The sequence below is a fragment of the Diadema antillarum genome, unplaced genomic scaffold (genome assembly GCF_040938485.1).
Source record: "Diadema antillarum isolate AM-2024a unplaced genomic scaffold, OU_Dant_1.0 scf00000160, whole genome shotgun sequence".
In the NCBI taxonomy this organism is placed as follows: Eukaryota; Metazoa; Echinodermata; class Echinoidea; order Diadematoida; family Diadematidae; genus Diadema; species Diadema antillarum.
Window position 1 is genome coordinate 433019 of NW_027271049.1, and position 20246 is coordinate 453264.

Consider the following 20246-nt stretch of genomic DNA (forward strand, 5'->3'; position numbering starts at 1 on the left):
CCGTTCCTCATGGCAAAACGGCTTACAAACACAGTCATGTCATGTTCTTCGGGATTCACAAACAAAAGGGGGAAAGCGCAAGTGCGGGGGGGGGGGGAGATAAGCGAATGGTCTGGTTTGATTTTACTTTTTAAAAAAATCTAATGATTAATGTGGTCATGATTAAAAGGATAATGCGCTAACAAAACTATGCGTTTCTGTTGTAGTTGCTGTCTATACTAAACTGTGTTAAATTTTTGTATGTACTCGATCAAATCAAATCGGAATCAAAGGTATAAAGGCAAACTCAATCACATAATAAAACATAATGGTTTAAAGGACAAGTTCACCTTCACAGACATTTGGGTTGAGTGAATGAAGCAATATTAGTAGAACACATCAGTGAGAGTTTGAGGAAAATCGGACGATCCATTCAAAAGTTATGAATTTTTGAAGTTTCTACTCAGTCACGACTGGATGAGAAGACTACTGTAGCTTGTGATGTCACATGTGTACAACGATATAAAGAAAGAATAAAGGAAATTCAACATATTTTCACTTTTCTCGCGTAACAAATGAACACTCATCTTCTCTCTTTCAGAAGGCAGGGGGAATAATATTACCCTTAACATAATACTTATGTCAGTAACAAGTCGAAGAAAAGTGCTCTTTATTCAAAAAGTAAAGTTTTGTGAAATTCTCTTTTTATTTTCCTTATATCGTTGTATACGCATATGACATCATACACTGTAGTCTTCCCATCCAGCAGTGACTGCGCAGATACTTTAAAAATTCATAACTTTTGAACGGAATGTCCGATTTTCCCCAAACTTTCACTGATGTGTTCTACTAATGTTGTTGCATTCACTCAATCCAAATGTATATGAAGGTGGACTTGTCCTTTAATAACGACCATAGTGATACAGTAAGTGCATGTTGGATTAGTCCCTATAGTGAAATATTGACGTACATTCAAGGAATTCACCATGACTTGTGTTTTCAACAACTACGTTGTGTACAACATTTTGAAATACTGGTACATTGTTTTTTTCTGTTTGAAAGTTTGATCATGAAACTTAGCACACGATTTACCACTGCGTAGAAACAATGTGTAAAGAGAGGGCCGTCTAAGTGCGTACATGTTATCATGTTCACATTTATCATGTTGATATTTCTCACAATGTTAAAAATCTCGTATATGTATTTTGCGATCTGCGAAAATGTTTCAAAACGGCCAAGCTTCCAATTAACGGACAACAAAAAAATGACACGCTCGGAAGGTGGAATCGAACCACTCTGTCGCTAGACAGCTACAGGTTTGAAGCCTGCACACCACACCAGTGAAGCTCATCCGAGCAACTATCCCGTGGGTCTATTCCGTATTTATACCTTACAGTGCGTCCGTTCGCTGCTCGCGCTGTGCGTATCGCAGCTATTGTTGTAGAGGGCTATGCGCGCTTCTTTTCGTAATACACATTTGACCAAATTAGTCTGCGTTGCAGACCCATATTCGCCAACGGTCATAATTCAACGCGAAACCCATTTAGATTCGTGCAGTCCAGATAACAATGTTCTGTTTAAAAACAACTTGACATATTTTCGGACATTCAACAAGTAAAAAGTGCATAAATGTTATGAAGTCTAATTCAACAAACATAATAACATAACACCATAAACCAGTGCGCTGATACACCACATGGTGAAATTAACACCTTCATTAACCAATACGTGCAACAATAATCACAGTTTTGAATATTGAAAAAGAAAATTCTTAAAAAAAGGTAAGCAGAAAACTGAAGAGGATGTGTGTTAGGATTAGAAATGTAATCATGAACCGTCATTAATTTGTTTTTCTCTTTCGCGTTTTATCAATCACCGGTGGTTATTTAATGTGTGCATGTTTAGGGCCCTCTAGTACGCTGCATCGATATCTAGAGTATTTTGTACTCTCTCTCTCTCTCTCTCTCTCTCTCATGGTTGTATTTTGATATTCTTTTCACTGTGTCGACGTGACTCTTTATGGGATAAAGTCAGATAAGTGTGATTCCTGGGGTAGTACATGTAGTTATCTCAGCAACAATCAAAAGAAGAATTTGAAATTTGTGTCTGAATTTAAGTCTAGATTTTAATTAGACAAAGGGCATTTCATTCAAATATGTATTACGAAAAAAATCGTTATAAGGCTGCAAATGCTTCTGCCAGTGGGGTTCTTTAGCTATTGTATTTTCCATTATGTACTTTTGAGACTTATCAAAGTTCACTATGTAAAAATAAAGACAAGAGTTGCAATCCGTATCAACTCTTTAAGTCAACACCAGCTCAAATTCTTTATTTGTCCTGTTAGAGTTTTATTGGAGTCGATCGTTTCATCAGCAAGGACTCAATTTGACTTACTTGACGTAAGACAAGTCGGGTAGTATTAAAAAACTAGGGACCCTACTGCTTTTATCAGGAGTTGGACATTTTTCATCCAAACGTTATAACTAGTGATTGATGAAAGGTATATTAATGAAAAGATATCAAATTGTACTGGGACATGACGTATAAGGTAATGATACTGATAATGAATGACATTATAGCGCTTAAAACTGATGTTTCTAAGCGCATTAATCCGGACAAAATATATTGAAGTAAGATACAGCATTATGAACATATGATTTAACAACAACAACAACAGCAAAAATACAGAAGATACAGGAAGGTACAATTCCAAGATTGTGTTTGCTCCATTTCTGCAACGTTCAAAAAGTGTTGACGTTTGCTCCATGGCGCCCTGGATTATAAAGACGATATCCAAATGCACGTTGCCACTATATCAAGATTATTTATGATGGTCTATGAACAAAAGAATTACCATCCTGACAAGCCGATAACTTAATGATTTAGAGTATTTAACACTGCTGCTTATTGAAAATGTTTTATAATTATGGTAAATCTAGTCACTCACAGATTTGAGCATTTACGTTCTATACGTTCTCCTTGTTTCTGATAGCAGATTATTTTGACACAACAGCACCACAAGCTCTGGAATATGACCATGAAGTTCAGATTTTTTTTTTTTTTTCAAACTAGAAACATTGTTCAAAGGTTCATTGCAGCAATGAATGAAAGAATAAGTAAGTAAGTAAGTAAATTGATAAATAGATAAATGTATTAATTAAATAATTGATTAATCAAACTCAATTAATAATTAAATGAATGGCTGGATGAATGATTGAATGAATGAATGATTGAATGAATGAATGAATGAATGAATGAATGATAAATGTGTACTAAATTTGCATACAAATACGTAGCTGATAGTAATGCTGTTAACATGCACATGATAAAATTGTTTTATGTATTATCATTACGATATTGTTATCATCATCATTGTCATGGGGTTTTTTTATCATCATTATCATTTAACAAGTATCTACTATTGATATTATCATCGTCATAATCGTTAGTACACAACCATCATAATTAATATGAAACCAACAGAAAAAACAAGAATATATCAATAGGCCTACTGGTAGAGATAGAGATATCGATAATGCCTCAGGTATTTCGCACCTGCATGTGTAATAAATAGACGTGGGGCTTATGAGGTGCGAAAGCTATGAGCAGAACACCATGAACGCTCGCATTTTTTAACATAGAGCTATGGGTGCGTCGTGAAGTACAGTATAAAGCGAACACAGCATCCGTGCTCCAGACTCGGGCTCCCTCCCTCCCTCTCAATCTCCCCCGTGACATGTGCGGGGGAGAGAAACGAGGCAGAGGTATAGCTGACCCCGGCGATCCGACCTTCACCCATAATGCCTTTGTTATCACACGCATATCGGGCCTCCGGGAAGAATTATCATCATTAATATTATGATTGGCTTCCACACTCCACGGCTCTGAGGTGAGGTTGCCATTTAAAGGGGTTCTCGCGCTTTTCCAGTCTCAACCAGTTATTCCGCCGACTTTTGAAGAGTCGTCATTTCTAAAGAGATGTCGAGGGGAACTTCACATTGTACTCCAGAAAGTTAGCTTTCCCCTTTTCTCTCAAAGCCTTAAAATTTGTTCCACCTTTTGAACCATGCTTGAAAAGTAAATTCTGTTATCTTATTTTAAGTATGAGATGAGCATAATCTAGTCCAGGTTTGCTGTGGATATAGTGCCGTCTGTATGCGCGAAACACTACAAAAGAAACACAAGATGAAGGGTTTCTTTTCAACACGCAAAATCTAACAAGGACATTTTATATTTAGACTCACTGCAGCTACAACAACTATAGTTGATCGTTCGTTAATGTGTTTGTCAAACCCAAATTGTTTCAAGCAGCACTGACTTACTAGCAATGGATGACAGAAAGACATTAAATTTAATTGAATTGAATTGAAGAAGTTATTTCATTTCCATTAACAATTATTTATATATGTGTGTATATATATAAATAAATAAATAAATAAATAAATAAATAAATAAATATATATATATATATATATATATATATATATATATATATATGAATTACTATTATCGGAATTATCATTATTTTTATTGTTATTATCATTATTATTATTATTATTATTATTATTATTATTATTACTATTATTATCATTATTATTACAGAACAGTGATGATAATTGCTAGATATATTTTTATTTTGTTTTCATTTGAGCATCGATAGTAGTTGCTAAATGGAGAAGTATTTTAGTGACTTCGCTATCGTCTCATTTAGCTGCCTTATAATATTCAAGCTGTAAAAGCCAGATCGAAATGAGACATTGTTCTCCTTGTAGATCAAATGGAGTCCAGGCTAACAAACATCGATAAAATAATTACCAAATTTCAAGTTGTATCAAAACAAGATTTTTGTGACGAACCAGACTTCCTTAACTGGAAGTGCTGGGGGACCTTGTTATTTTTTTCCCCATCTTCATGATATTCATTTTCAGAGGCAGAATCACAATTCTAAACGAGTTCGAGGCATTTTCGGGGGTCAATTTCACAATTTCACCTAAAACTGAGAGGACGATTTTGTGGAACGGAGTAGGGGCCTACATCGTGCTGCCTTTTGCTTTATCAAGGTATACATCACCTTCGTATCTAATAGACAAAGCATAAGTTGTGCACTCATTGTTATAATGTGAAGATATTATAGCGCTGCTTACAATACAGTAATACAAGAACAGGTTTTGTCGTTGTGGTTTTCATGATGCTCCAGATGGTGAAGATAATTAATCACAAGATTTATCTCTCTAACCATGAATCTCATTTTTATCGATCGACTTTCAAGTGAGGTTATTCCAGGACAATGCATCAACTGCTTGAGAGAAAGAAAGAAGAGAGCGGAAAAGAAAGAAAAGAAAAGAAAGAAAGAAAGAAAGAAAGAAAGAAAGGCTGCTACTAGCTGCGTGACGAAATGAAATCTCAGTAACGTGTGATTGTAATGCTGTCACAACATGTCCGCTCAGCCCGAAGACTTTTACGATCGAAAGTTATGGACCTCGCGGCGTAGATTTACGCGTTGCGCCCAACAATATTGCCGTTTTTGTGACAAGGGCCGCCGTCCACTGATCACTCCGATCACAAACGTGAATTTATATTGTAAAATTCTCATCTTGAAGAACAGACTGATCCACGGCCTACCATATGTTTTTTCATGCTTGTTCAGGTTTGTCTTCACCCTTTTATCTTACGTATACTCTTTTTTTTCCTTCTTCGCGTCTTTCCAAAGTTTCAATTACTGGCGCATTATTTATGGCATTGTTTTCATACAGAGGGGATTATCAATAAACATTGTATGGACGGCTTGACCCACGTGAAAATATTGAGAACATAAACTTGAGACAACAGCACAACAAAGAATCTAGAGAAACAAAAAAAGACAGGAATTGAGGAAAAGAATGATGAAAATAAGACCAAGATTCCGACAGATATACTCATATTTACGTCCGCATCATACACTTATTGAGTCTCACACGGCTAGGAACAAACACAAGAACGTATGAAAAGTTGGATGTATGGTCTATGTCAGTAACACTCTTGAGCTCGAAGTTTATAGTCGGCAAATGGCCCAAGATAAAGCAGGGAGACGGGTGGAAATGAATGAAGGTGGATTTTCGGAAGGCAAAATAAAAATTGTGACAGTGTGAACAAACACCCTTCATTTCATTCGATTGTATGTCTGTTGTATGAGTTTTCTTCAATAACTATTTGTCTCCCTCTGTACAAATGAAAGTTGTAAGATCGCAACTGCTGATCTACATGTTTCTAACTAACATTGTCCGACATGTTTGCTAAAAATGTAGATCAGCAGTTGCGATCTTACAAATTTCATTTGTACAGAGGGAGACAAATAACCTTATTGAAGAAAACTCATACCACATTATTATTAACGTCACCCCTCCGCTTCATCTCGTGCTTTCATCGTGTCTGTTACCAATCTGTTTGATAAGATTAGTTAACGGAAAGGCTCAATATTGGAGTAATTAACGAGCAACATTGGAGTAGGAACTGTAATTACTTAGCTCGTTGCACAAAGTTAATCTAGAATGCCCCAAGGGGCGATCATTTCTGTTTCTATAGCTTTACATTGCCTGAATAGTTCATTGCTACATTCATCTGATTTCCCCGCTCCCCCCCCCCCACCCCCCTCTCTCTCTCTCTCTCTCTCTGCAAAAGCCGAACTTCACAAACTGCATAGTACATACCTGCTATTGTCGTCGATTGTCATTTACTTTTACAGTTTCACAGAAGAAAAGTGAAATGCTGGCTTATGTAAATCATCAGCGGGCAAGCTTTTCAACGCATTTCAGCCACCACTACGGTTTGGGGACAATGGGCGAGTAACCAATGACTCAATCTCGACTTTTATCGAATTGGTCTTTAGAATTGGGATTAGTGTCTCTATCTATCTGTTATGTTCTTCTTCGATTTAGGGGGTTTCTTCCTATATAGGCTCTTCTCCTCGCTTTCTTCCCTAAAATCCATTAAGGATGCGATTATATCGGGAGTAATTTGAAGTGACAATTGACAAGCCACCGATTCGCATGTTACACAAGCCGTCCCCGACGCAAGGCGTGGAGCTGACGGTGAGCTTCGCCGAGAGCTCCCGGGAGACGAGGCCGGACGGGGCGTGAATTAGGGGCTCGGATCGCAGATTTGGCGGCCCGCAGAGCCCATAAATCTCGCGCCGTAATTCTCGATGTTCTCGATTTACCCATCTCGGCGAAAAGGAAAAAATGCCACGGCATTATTATCATCTTCTATAATACTGTGTTATCGGAATATGTGAGTCTTCTCCGGATTGTGGTGTGCTTGTGTGTGCATGTGTGTGTGTGTGTGTAAGCTTGTGTGTGATTTCGAACATTGTTTCAATTCATGCCCATCAATGACAAGATCTGTCCAGAGGTCCACGAAGAGAGCATGCAGGTAGGTGACGCTTTCTGAGGGATGTGGCCTCACCAAGACCAACTAGAGATGACGCAAAATAATTCAAACGTCATCTGACAATTTCATTTCCTCCTCTGCTGTATCAGAGATCGAAATGAACAAAGTCAGCTGTGCTTAAGTTTCAGTTTGTTTCTGGTTTGTTTTTGCTGTTATTGTTGCTGTACGTCTTTTTCTTTTTGTTTATTGCTTATGTATTTAAAGTCACAGTGCATGTCGCTGTTCAACTGACACATTTCTATTGTTATAACAAGAACCGGTAAGCAAGACTATATTAAATGCCGATTAATGGTCATGATCAGCGTGTATAAGGCCTACCTACTTACATAGAGAATGACCAATGTTTGAGTTCTTAGATGTGGGAGCGATTGATGTAATATAATTATGCAAATTTTCCCGAGCAAAACGTTCATGATATAAGTGCAGAAGGTTACCAGCAGCTTCTGTGTCAGTATTCCATTCAAAAAAACAAATAATAATACAAACAACAACAAGAATAATGGTAATAATAACAATAGCAATAATAGATAGATAGATAGATAGATAAATAAATAAATGAATAAATAGATAGATAGATAGATAAATAAATAAATAAATAAACAAATAAACAAATAAATAAATAAATAAATAAAACAAATAATTAGATAAATGATTAAATAAATAAAATGTGTATTCCTAGTTCATTTCCTGTGGTGCACCTTTCCCAAACGGAAGGATTCCTGTCCCATTTCATGATGCACAGGTAATTTTCTTCTCTTTTTTTTCTCGCAAACTCCTGTTTCGAGATGACAGAACCCAAAGAGAAATGAATCCGTTTCTTCGCTAGCTCCTCTTTGCCCCTCTTCAAGTGGACACACTAAAAAGCAAGAAAACATAGCCCCCCAAGAAGGGAAACGATCCGGCTGATCCCTGTACCGGAGTATTGCATGAGATATTAAATTTGGTTGATCGGCTATAGAAGTCCTCCTGATAACCCGAAGAAGATAATGGCGGCGTGTTTTGCATCAATTTGCCAAGAGATGCACTCTCCCATCTCTCCCCCTCTCTCCCTCTCCTACGGTTCAACTCGACCGTTTCGCGGAGGCCTAAGGGACACTCGTATTCTCTTTCAATCGTCTGGAATATATCGCCGGCAATTTCGGTAGCGCCGGAGACATTACGCGCGCGATTTTGATACGCCCATTATTACTCATTACCGCCATATTGCAATGGCTCGTTCGCAGCCGATTAACTCCGGCCATTTTCGTGAAACTCAAGCCAACGGGACATTAGGTCATTGCGTCACTATACTATACCGACAGATACTTTCCTGCTAAAATAAAGGAAAACACTGAAAAGTTTTTGTTTCTTGTTTTTTAATGATTACAACAAGAGGAATTTGAGAAGGAACAAGAACGAATCCAGGATTTCATGGTTTCCAACTATTCATAAGAATAACCAAGTTATAGTGCTTTTTTTGGGGGTGGTAGGATTACATGCGATAATAAAAATGAAATGATCGAACAACTTATCTTCAGCAATCCTTTAAAAGAGAAGAAGTGAAAGAGAAACAGGCAGTTCACATGCAGGCGGACGGCGTTTGTAGAAAAACAAAAACAAAATTGCCCCCTTACCTACTTCCACTTATCACATAGTGCACTCAAACTCAGATGTACGTAATGTTCACACCAAGTCAAAAGGTTCATGTTGCTTGATACGTTCTAGTGAAGCAGAGCTACTAGTACCTTATAGTTCATCTATGCAACAAGATTACCTGTTTACAAAGTGTTTACAGAGGCTAGAAAGACATCGTTTAAGTCTTATCACCTCCTAAAATTGACACAAAAGGTTTCACAGCTCAATAATATCACAGTCCATACACTATTATATATTTTTACTCTTGTGCTCATTGCGTAATCTCAATAAAAATGGAAATGTAACGTCTTGATCAGAGGCTAAGCCGTATTATCCACATGAACTCTAGGTTTGCGCCAGAATCTCACAATATTTTCTGATTCATGCATTCTCTGGATATTTTTACTTCGCTTGTTATATTTATCATAGTCATAACCAAAAAAAATATTTTAAAAAAATGCTGATAGGAGGTTTCCAGACCTCACCAGGTCAGATCATAAATTCAAATTTACACCGAGAGCATAACCGAGTGATTGCAGTCTTTGGCAATCGTGGTCAAAGATCTATAGCTTGATATCAAACTACATGTGATGTTAAAAGATTGCATTTAGCCTCGCTGAGTCCTAAATTGTCAAGATATTAACTTTTGACCAATTTCTTCTATATGCCTGCAGTCCTTTTCAGTTGGCTTCTGAGACCTGTCAAAATTACTGTACGCAGGGCTGTATCTCCGAAATACTCTCTTAAAAATAGTAATAACTCAAATTATTATGCTTGAGTTTCAAACAGAGAGGGGGAGAGAGAAAGAGAGAGGAAAGAAGAAAAAGAGAGGGAGATTGCTAGTATGTGATTTGATGTCAACTTCTTTCTTTTATTTTGAATTCTTCTGCACAAGCACACATACGCACACGTTTATACACGCACATAGCACAATAACATACCTGCATATAGAAGACGTAAAGGCAGGGTCTGCACAGGTAGGCGCATATTCATACGTATAATGCATGAGTAACGTAGCCTGACAATGCTACTTTTGGACGCTATGTGGAGTTGAAGTGGAAATAGTAAAAGTAAAAGCATTTAAAAAAAAGATATCAAAAATCGAGAAAACCAAGCCGAACAGAACAAAACACCAAGATGAAAGTGGTTGAAGTACAAGTCAATCAAATGCATGATAATACAACGGAAACATAAACAAAACCTGTTTTGTTTATTTTTAAACAAAATTACAAAAAAAAAGTTTCTCTCTCTCTTCCTTTCTTTAAAACAACAACAAAACCTGTATTTGCAGGTTTTGTTTAACCTTTTCTGTGACATTGACTTTGGACAGTGTATACAGCTACAGGGTTTACTCGGCCAATCAACACTCAAAGCACGCAATGGGTGAAATCATTCGTTTACACACGTCTTTGTCCGAAAATAATGGTACATGTATTATTCAAGGTGTCATAACGGATACAGAATGTGATCGCGTGAACTTTACAGGTGCTCCCTTCAAGGAGCGAGAAGATGGCGAGAGAGGGCGCCTTCCAACTGTCATGATATTCTCGAATTATTGCACGCACCGGACATGAGTACAGGACGGATGAGTTTTTAAGTATCAGAGAATTACCGCTGTGATGAAGACATTTCCAGCAATATTGTTTTTGCGTTCACCACGGTGACGTAACTGTTATTTATACCTCTGTTGATAATTTACCTGTATCTCTTTTACAATGTTATTCTGTTCATCGCATTGTGGTACTGATTTCCTGACATCTGTGTATTCGAGTATTTCATTGTATTTCTAATTATTTTGTTTGTTGGAAATGAAATAAATCAACTTGAACTTGAAAAATTGGACTGAAATGTTTGCATCAGGAATGTTATATCCACCAACATTTTCCAGCAGAACTGAAAAAAAAAATCTTTGCTTCGTATAGCTCCTGGTGAATCAACTTGATAAGATCAAGGCAACCAACACCGACAATATTGGAAGATCCACTTTAGATATACCTTGGAGTCAAAACAAGTTTAGTTCTTTAGAAAAAAAAGGAGAAAATTGATTAAGTTTTATGTTCCAACAACTGAGAGGTGACCTTAAAAGTCGGTCTGCATGGTGAAGAAAAATCAACTACATTTAAGTTTTCTGAGGAGGGTGCGTTACAGAATTCATTAACATTTATTTTGTCACAACGTTCATAAATTCGGACATTGGTTAATATCGTCGGTCTCTAAAATTTTGTTACGAATTGTTTTCGAGCAGTAGGAGTCTATCCATCGGGTATATTCTCATCAAGACTGCTTCAGGGAGGTGTTGTTTTTCCTTATTGAAAAATAAAACAACACAAAAAACACTTCTCTGTCGCACATATTATTGTGGAATGATAACTGCCCAGCAGAAACTTAGTTTTCTCAAGAAATACAAAATTATACTTCGTCTCTTCAATTTTACTGCATACATCCCCCCCCCCCCCCCAAAAAAAAGCCTTTGTATTTCTTATTATCGCTGTAACGCCGTAGGCCGGTTACGGTCAATAACATTAAAATTCTGCCCCCACTAAGATATAATGAGCAGTTTCCTTAATTTCTACCTATAACATTTTGTTTTATAACTATTTGCATCTACTAATACTATTTAACAATGGTCGCCATATTTGAAATCCATGCATTATTTCCATGCCACCATTTATATTTCATTCGTTTTTGTTCATGGAGAAAACTGACAGATATCAGTGAAACCAAACCAGGATAAACCACAAACTTCAATGCTCGAATCCGCTTTAATGTATACGTTTGCATTATGCGTGGTTTTACTCCTCTGTTCTCGTAAACAATTTCGAAGAAAGAGTGAAAACATGTACATTAACATCGCAATGGATCCTTTTCGTGGTGTTGTATACTCATTCTGTCTAACATGAGCTATATTCACCCCCCCCCCCCCCACCACCACCACTTCGGATGGGGGGGGGGGAGGGGAGGGGAGGGATATGGGGCTGGTCGTTCTTTCACCGTGACTTAGGTATCATTGACTTTGGAACTTGACGACTCGGGCGCTCGTAAACACGATCGGATCACGCAACGCGATGTCTCGTGTTTCCTCTCACTAATAAAACTAATGAGGACTCACAACGCTTTCCATAGTCGTGATCACGTGACAGGTAGAAAAGGGTGCCTCAGGAGTTTGCGAGTAAAGGCTGATGCCTTTGATTGTTGGATGTTTGCGTCAAGCAATCTTCTAGGGTTTTTTATTCCCCTTTGCCCTTTTTTGTCCCTTATTCTGTAATATACCAGACAAAATGCCGATTCTGACGTTTATTACAAGAAAATGACATGACTTTGAATGATAATAAAGTTTAAGAGGGTCGAAGTCTAAACGACGAACTGTTACAGTATTTGAACGTAATCCACACTTTATCACCGGTTTTATCATTTCAAACATTAACACTACATACTATAATCTTTGTTACACATTACAAATTAAAACACTGCCATCGTACATCCTATAGATAAAAGGAATTAAGCCGTGTGTACCCGGAAAAGACAAACACAACAGTATACATAATTCATAGGCCCTACGCATAATGAGCACTTTTATACACACACAGAAGACATGACGAGATACCATGAAGAGAGTAAAATGACATTACAAAACAAACAAACAAATAACAAGAAAAGAGAGAACGGAAGAGAGGAGAAAGAGCAGGGGAATAAAAAAAATTAGGAAGGTCTGTATGATAGACAACACGCCACTCAATTTTCAGGACCGGTTAAAACACGAATGTTATCACATAATCATTTTGATTGTCCATTGTATCTCGAAAGCAAATAATTTTCCAAAATTACATTTCATATAAATAAGTCAATATAAGTCAATGCCTTATTGCTTTCATATAGAATAACAGACGTCAAGATTTGCAAGGTTCGAAATGGTCACCTCAACTGGAATTACACGAGTTCATGGAGTACCCTGTACTCCCAAACCTCCCCGATGCGACATTCGGGGGATGATAGCTGAAAATGGCGCGGGGAGACCCGGGGAGCGAGTGCTCGGATGGCACGCCAGAATGAAACTCTTTTTCGAACAAACAAACAGTCGTTCGCCAGCAATAAGCCGCCATGAAAAACCTTCATCCCGTCCAAATAAACAGCGAGAGGTCGATCGCCATCTTGCCCCATCGCTAGTCGCTTTTTTTTTTCTTCTTCTTCTTCTCCATCTTCTGCTTCTTTTCATTTCATTTTCCTTCCCAACTTGATAGAGATGTTGAGGGCAGTCTGCTCGGCACGCCATCTGGGTCCGGAGACGGATAGGAGCTATAGGAAGATGCATATCAAGACGGATGATGCTAGGAGATGGAGGAGGGGGTCGTAGTCTTGGCTTCCGAGATGTCATCACTATTATTTTGTCTCCCCCCCCCCTTTTTTTTTTCTCTCTATCTCTCCCCATCTCTGTCTGTCTGTCTCTCTCTCTCTCTCCATCTCCCTCTCACTATTTCTCTTTTTCTCTCTATCTATCTATCTCTACACTCGCTCTTACTCCATTAAATGCAAGAATATATGACTGTTATTTCTATCTTGGCAGCTACTCGTCTACATTATCTATTCATCTGTGCCAAGGATAGAGCCAACAAAAACGACAACAAAATCACTATTATTATTATTATTACTACCAGAATGAAAACAATACCACTACTACAACTACTACTACTACTACTACTACTACTACTACTACTACTACTACAACTACTACTACCACTACTACTACTACTACTACTACTACTACTACTACCACTACTACTACTACTACTACTACTACTACTACTACTACAGTACTACTACCACTACTACTACTACTACCACTACTACTACTACTACTACTACTACTACTACTACTACAGTACTACTACCACTACTACTACTACTACCACTACTACTACTACTACTACCACTGCCACTACTACTACTACTACGTAATAATAATAATAATAATAATAATAATAATAATAATGATAATAATAATAATAATAATAATAATAATAATGATAATAATAATAATAATAATAATAATAACGAGAAGAAGAAGAAGAAGAAGAGGAAGGAGAAGATGACAGTGATGGTGATGAGGGCGAGAAAAAAATAAAAGGAGTGGGAGAAGGAAAGATAAGAGAAGACAAAAAAGGTTGCAATATGATTTGACCTTAAAAGAGGTGAGGCCAATTTCAAATTGTTTCCTTGTGCCTGCACCTCGTCCAAACCCAACACACTAAAAACTAGCGGTACAATTGGGGTAGGCGTTTCCGCCTGCGTACCCGTATCGGGCTTGTGAACAAGTAAGTTCGTCTAGGGGTACTCGTCGGTACGCGAACGGGTAGGCATCCTTGAGGGTAGGTGTTCCTACTTGTCGGTACAGTGAATAGTCTTGACACAAAGACCAATTATGCATGTACATGTTACATTACATCTTGGTACTAGTAGTGGATACAACGGTTATGTCAAAGTACACATTTTGCATATTTCGGTATACCTAAAACTTGCAAGTACCGTGTTTTAAGACAAAGTGTCAATACACCTGCAATCTTGGAAATGTTTTTTTTCGGGGGCTTTACTGTTGTTAAAATCACGTTCTGATAACGAGAATACCTACCGCCTAACTAGTTGACCAATAAGCGAAAAAAAGGAAATCAATTCCTGCGATTATCAAAAACCAGCGTTATTTTCTAAATGATATACTCAATTAATTAATGTAATTACATAAACAATTGTTAAAAATATTTACAAAATAATCTTTTATGATATATTTACTTAAGAATTTACGTATGATTATTTTAGTTATTCTTTTTTTTCCTCATCTGTACAATTCGCCAAGTTGGCCACTCATTCAAATATCTGGAGCGGCGACGACTTGTCGCTGAGCGGTAGGTTTTCACGCAGGATGATCGCGTTGCATACAGCTTACACGTAACCGAATGTAACCGAGCAACAAAATGTGCCGATCATCAAGCTAACTAGCGAGATTAAACATTTATTATCGCGCTTCAGCTGGTACAAAACGTGCAACTGCAAGGATCTTCAATTCAAGCACGCAGTCGACAGAAGACCATTAACTGATGCATGCACAACTTCGACACTGGACAAGACGTGTTGACCACTTCTCGTAATGTCACGGTGAGTGAGTGCATGATCATGACGGATCACAACGGACTTACAAAGAGTCTGTCTGAGGATCTAAAGACATTGTTAGCTAGAATGTTCTTTGTACGGGTATATATAGTGTCTAGACCACTAACAGTTCTAAGGCCTGTTTGTCGAAATGTTGTCTACAGTCCCAACAATTACATTACAGCCTAACTACTAGGTGTTTCAAAAAACATTTTCCACTTTTGATTCTTAATAATTCATAAACTATATATCAAATAACACTGTCATTGATATGAATGATAGCTGAATACTGTACAATTTGGTTGAAGGTGGTTTAAATATGAAAGCTTAAATCAGTTTCATGAAATCCATGATTAATTTCACAGTTAGGTTCCAGATTTTACTCAATTTTCAACCCTGTGTACAAAATTTCACTTTGCACAGGGGTCAATGGGTGTGTATGGGAGTGTGTGGTTAACACCCTGACAATGGTCCTGAACAATGGCCAGGGTTTGAATGCTTCATTATTTATTCATGAGAAATTCCACTGTCACAACTAGTCTTTATTCAGCCTCTGGCAGTATCTGTGTGAAGTCAAACACCTGCCGATACTGTCTTTGAGTCGCGACAGTGTTCTCCCTACTTCTGAAAAAAAAACACGAAATTACAATGCATACCTTCTGTTCTATCGTAAACAAGGTGACAAGAAGCAAAGAAAATCAATTAGAGTAAACACTTGTGTATATGGAGCCTTAAACAAATCTGCTGTGAAACAAATCGTCCCAATGATAAATGCTGCTGAACTCTTTACCAAAAATGATCTCTTTTTATCGAAAGAAGGTGAACATTTGTCAGACTATTTAATTAGTAGACATTTGTATAAAAATGAGGAACTTTAGATCATTTATGCTTAATTATATCCCAAATTTAGTGATATGTGAAGCAAAATGATTGCCAGCTGGAATGAAATGTGGTGTTTGCAAGCACATGGAAACATACTCTGTGCTTACTTTTTCCATGTGCATGCATTTTACCCTTTACCGTGCATGAATTCAGACTAGCAGTGCCCAGGGCAATCAATATGAATTATTGACTAAGCATTCATGTGCCAGGGAGCGCGAGACTGACGCCTAGTGAACAGGTGGTTCAGGCATGTCCATTGTTCAGGGCCATTGTCAGCACACACTCACATACACATCATCGGTTTCTGTGTAAAGTTCATTTTTGCACAGAGGGTTAAAATTTGACCAAAATCTGAAACCTTACCTCAAAATCAATCTTAGATTTAATGAAACTGATTTATGCTTTCACATTTGAATTACCTCCAACAAAATTGTACACTATTCAGCTATTACTCATATCAATGACAGTTTTATCAGATGAACAGTTTCAGAATTATTAATGATCAAAAGTGGGAAATGTTTTTTGAAACACCTAGTACTAGTATACAGTACAATGGTGCAGTGTTACTGTTAACTTCCTACACGTAACTGCGACCAGCTGCCCCATACACATAGCGTACACACTGCACTGTACTGAATAGTAACGTTAGTGCTAACTACGACCAGCCCCAACGCGAGAATAAATGTGTACCGTACAAGGAGCGCCCAGGGGTTAGGGTTGTGCAGTGGCAGTAGAGCTCTAGTGTATGTCACTGTATGTGATGGTGCGCAAGTTATACCAAGCAAGATATACGATTAAAACATGGGCACCAAAACATGTATTCCATGTGCGAGTCAAAAAATACTCATGAATTGCAGCATCCTGTCTCCCAACAGGAGGCTTTTTAAAATGTATTCTTCCAATCGCTGGTTTGAGTGGAAGGGGAGCATCTTGAAAGGCAGCAATGGTTTGTGCTGTTACTGGGCTGCTTTAGATGGTAAGGTTAGACAGTTGCATCCCTCTACAGAAAGAGTTCCTTGTAACCCTCATAAAATTGCGTTTCGATAGCCCAGTGTGTGACATCCAACATAGACCACAGACTACAGGATGCCTTTGGTTTACGCGTCATACACATACAACGCGTGGCCATTTGAATTTAATTTACCATTGAAAGGGCGGATCCAGAGGGGGGTGCACCGGGCGCCTGCTCCCTCTTTATTAGATTGAACCAAAACAAAGAAATAATAAGTTAAATATGGGGGGGGGGGGGAGCCTGCATCTCCCATTTGATTTTGTAAAGACCCCTCCCCTTTACGGAATTCATGTACCCACCCCTGATTTAATCAAGTGAACCACACTGAATCAAGTGAATTGCACTGTCTTAACAAGTTAGTCTATTGATCACCTTATCTTATCATTTTCCCATGGCCGATTGAGTTCAAACTTTTATAATAGGGTCTATAGATTCTATTGTAATCGGAATTAATAAGCCGGATGGACACAAGGCAGACCAAGACTAAGTGATGTCTAGTCAACTACATAGACTGGTAGATCTCTAATACAATGTATTAATAGTCTAACTTCTAAGATATACAGAGTCTGATGACTGGATGATATATTTGTAATTGAAATATAAATCCAAATGCTGACTGTGCCAAGAGTGTAAAGATCTTCCATTCAATGAAATTTCATTCTGCATATGCATTGATAGGCCTTCATTCCCATGGATACAGTCAACACAATTGTAACATTGCATGTAAAAGGGAATATAAGTTCATTGACTTAAAAGCTGATACTGTCCCAAAAATCATAGAGTGTACTCATAATGTCTCCCCATCCCTCGCCCAACCAGACGTCATGTGAAGCATGCCTGTTGTGACTTCTGTACAGTGACAGGGCTGTGTACAGTTACCAATATTCACTGTAGTTTTAGATGTTCTTTTTATGGATTTATGATGGCCTTTTTGAGAAGACAGTGTAGAACATCCCAGTCTAGCTGTGTTGCTACTGCTATTTAGATCATGTCATCAATACTCGAGACACTTGGCAGTTTACCCATTCCAGTAAAATTTATGAACCTATTGTTGATGTCACTTGCAATATTCATCAGTGTACCGGTATTCCTACCTTCACAAACTTTTATTCTTATTGGAAGCAGGTGTGACCCAAATATTTTCCCTTTCTGAATTTACAAGGCAATAAATACTTACCACGGTACAAGAAACTGATGTAAGACCTAAACCTCACATTAGTGCTACCATTGTTTACACATTTCTTTTTTTGTTGTTATTGTTATTTAGACAAGCAGCTCCTAATGCAGTTGTTTCACTACCAAGCTGTGGATTACTTCATGTCACTTGTGAATGGATGTGACAAAGGAGAGGAATGCATCTCTTCTAACCATCTGGAAGTCAGTGGAGAGCAAAGATTATTCAAGAACTCTTCAAGGACGTTATCAAGCATACTTGGTAATGGTAAGTCTTTTAATGACACATAAGTACTGTAGTTAAAACGGGAAAGAACCATGCAGAGCACAATACTACATGATGTACACGTAATTACATGACTTCAGCCCTGGGTCATACTACCATTTGATAAATTGTGACTTGTAACACCAGAAGATGCATGTCCATTTTTGGGTAGGCCTACTACTGATTGTGTGACAGTGACATGATGACCCCATGACTGCTGGATGTAGCATCAGTGAACAAGGGGCAAGATACGTGGTATGTATGGTCCATGACAGGCTGTGAATTACTGTTATTCTTACAAGACCTTTGCAGAAAGAATGACTTTGCAAGTATCGTAAGCAATGATTTTCCTATTACAGTGCAATCCGGTTATAACGAAGTAAAAATTTGGGCTGCAATCTCATCCACTCTATGTATATTGTTTCTTTGTTCGGTTATAACGAAATTCCGATATAAAGAAAGAAAACTACCGGTCCCGAGGACTTCGTTATTAACGGGAGTCCACTGTATATGTACAGTAGGATATATGACATGATGGTAATTCCTATGAATTATCAATCAGATAAAGTGACCAATTCCTTTATCTCAAATAAGGTAAACTGTCCCCTTTTTTCCTGTTTTCTTTTTTTTTCTGTCCATAGATTCACACTTAGGTTCTCTTCACCCTTACAATACTCTGAAGCTGGAAGGACTCTCATCAAAAGGGCACCCATCATGGAAGACCCTGGCTGTAATACCACAGGTTTGTGTAAAGTGAAATATGATTTGAAAGGGAATGAGTCCATATTTGATTGGATATTTTGTCACAAAATAAGAAGAGCTTTTGGTACATTCCAAATGTTTTGTGGAAAGTAAATGTTTATAGAGTTGTAAGTTAATTATTTGCCCCCCCCCCCAAAAAAAAAGAAAAAAGAAGAAAAAAAGAAAGGTTGATAGATATTATTGAAGCAAATTTGATAAGTTTTGCAATTTTGCTGCTTCTTCTTTTTTTCACATCAACCTCAAATAATATAAAAGGTGATGGTTACTTTGAGCATAGATAATACATGTAGTAATATTTTCAATGTCAACCGGGGTTTGAATCTAACTGATAATATAATGTTTTTGAATGTTGCACTTTTGATGGCACTAGATAAAATGTGAAGAAAAGTTTGTTTGTTGTTATTAACAAATTTGTTGTAAATTCATTTCTCACTATTTGTCCAGGAACCTGCAGGACCAAATCCAAATCCATTTCACCTCCTGACTGTCGACATCAAGGTAATGACGTTGTTTTGAGGAATTGTGCATACTTTCATGTTCTCCAGTACATCCCAGGCCTGAATCGCAAAACATGTCTGCCAAGGATTTCATTGCCACCTATATTCAGAACATGAGTGATGTCATCGCTTAGTGCAACCACTCGCCAGCCTGTTGGAGGAAAGGGAGCCATGACGTCGTAGCAGTACATAGTGAACGACGTGCACTGAAAATCAAAATGGGCGATATCATCCCAGATGTGACAAACGGACTGTAGCAATCTGGAACCACTCTTGTACAAGAAAGGTGGCTGTGTCACAAAATCAGAAAGTCGCTATTAGTAATATGTGGGATTCCTTTTGCACCAGATGGCCTTCTCGTGGAGGTGGAAGGAACAGTTCTCTGCATCTGCACCAACATTTCTGCAGGGATTGCTTCAACTTTGGCTGTGTAGTGCACATTTGGGCTGGAATAGCCCAACACGAAGAGCGCACCAATATTTCATCCAAACCTCTCTCA

At 37.9% G+C, this 20246-nt stretch overlaps 1 long non-coding RNA gene and 1 other non-coding gene across 2 annotated transcripts; one reads left to right on the top strand and one right to left on the bottom strand.

Moving 5' to 3' along the window:
• Window positions 1–1249: 1249 nt before the first annotated feature.
• Window positions 1250–1336, bottom strand: Trnastop-uca (transfer RNA opal suppressor (anticodon UCA)). Its single transcript has one exon. It is a non-coding gene; the product is annotated as a tRNA-Sec (tRNA).
• A 13647-nt stretch (window positions 1337–14983) lies between these two features.
• LOC139722185 (uncharacterized) lies at window positions 14984–19231 on the top strand. The gene is made up of 3 exons (XR_011710273.1): window positions 14984–15162; window positions 18318–18491; window positions 19130–19231. It is a non-coding gene; the product is annotated as an uncharacterized lncRNA (long non-coding RNA).
• Window positions 19232–20246: the final 1015 nt, after the last annotated feature.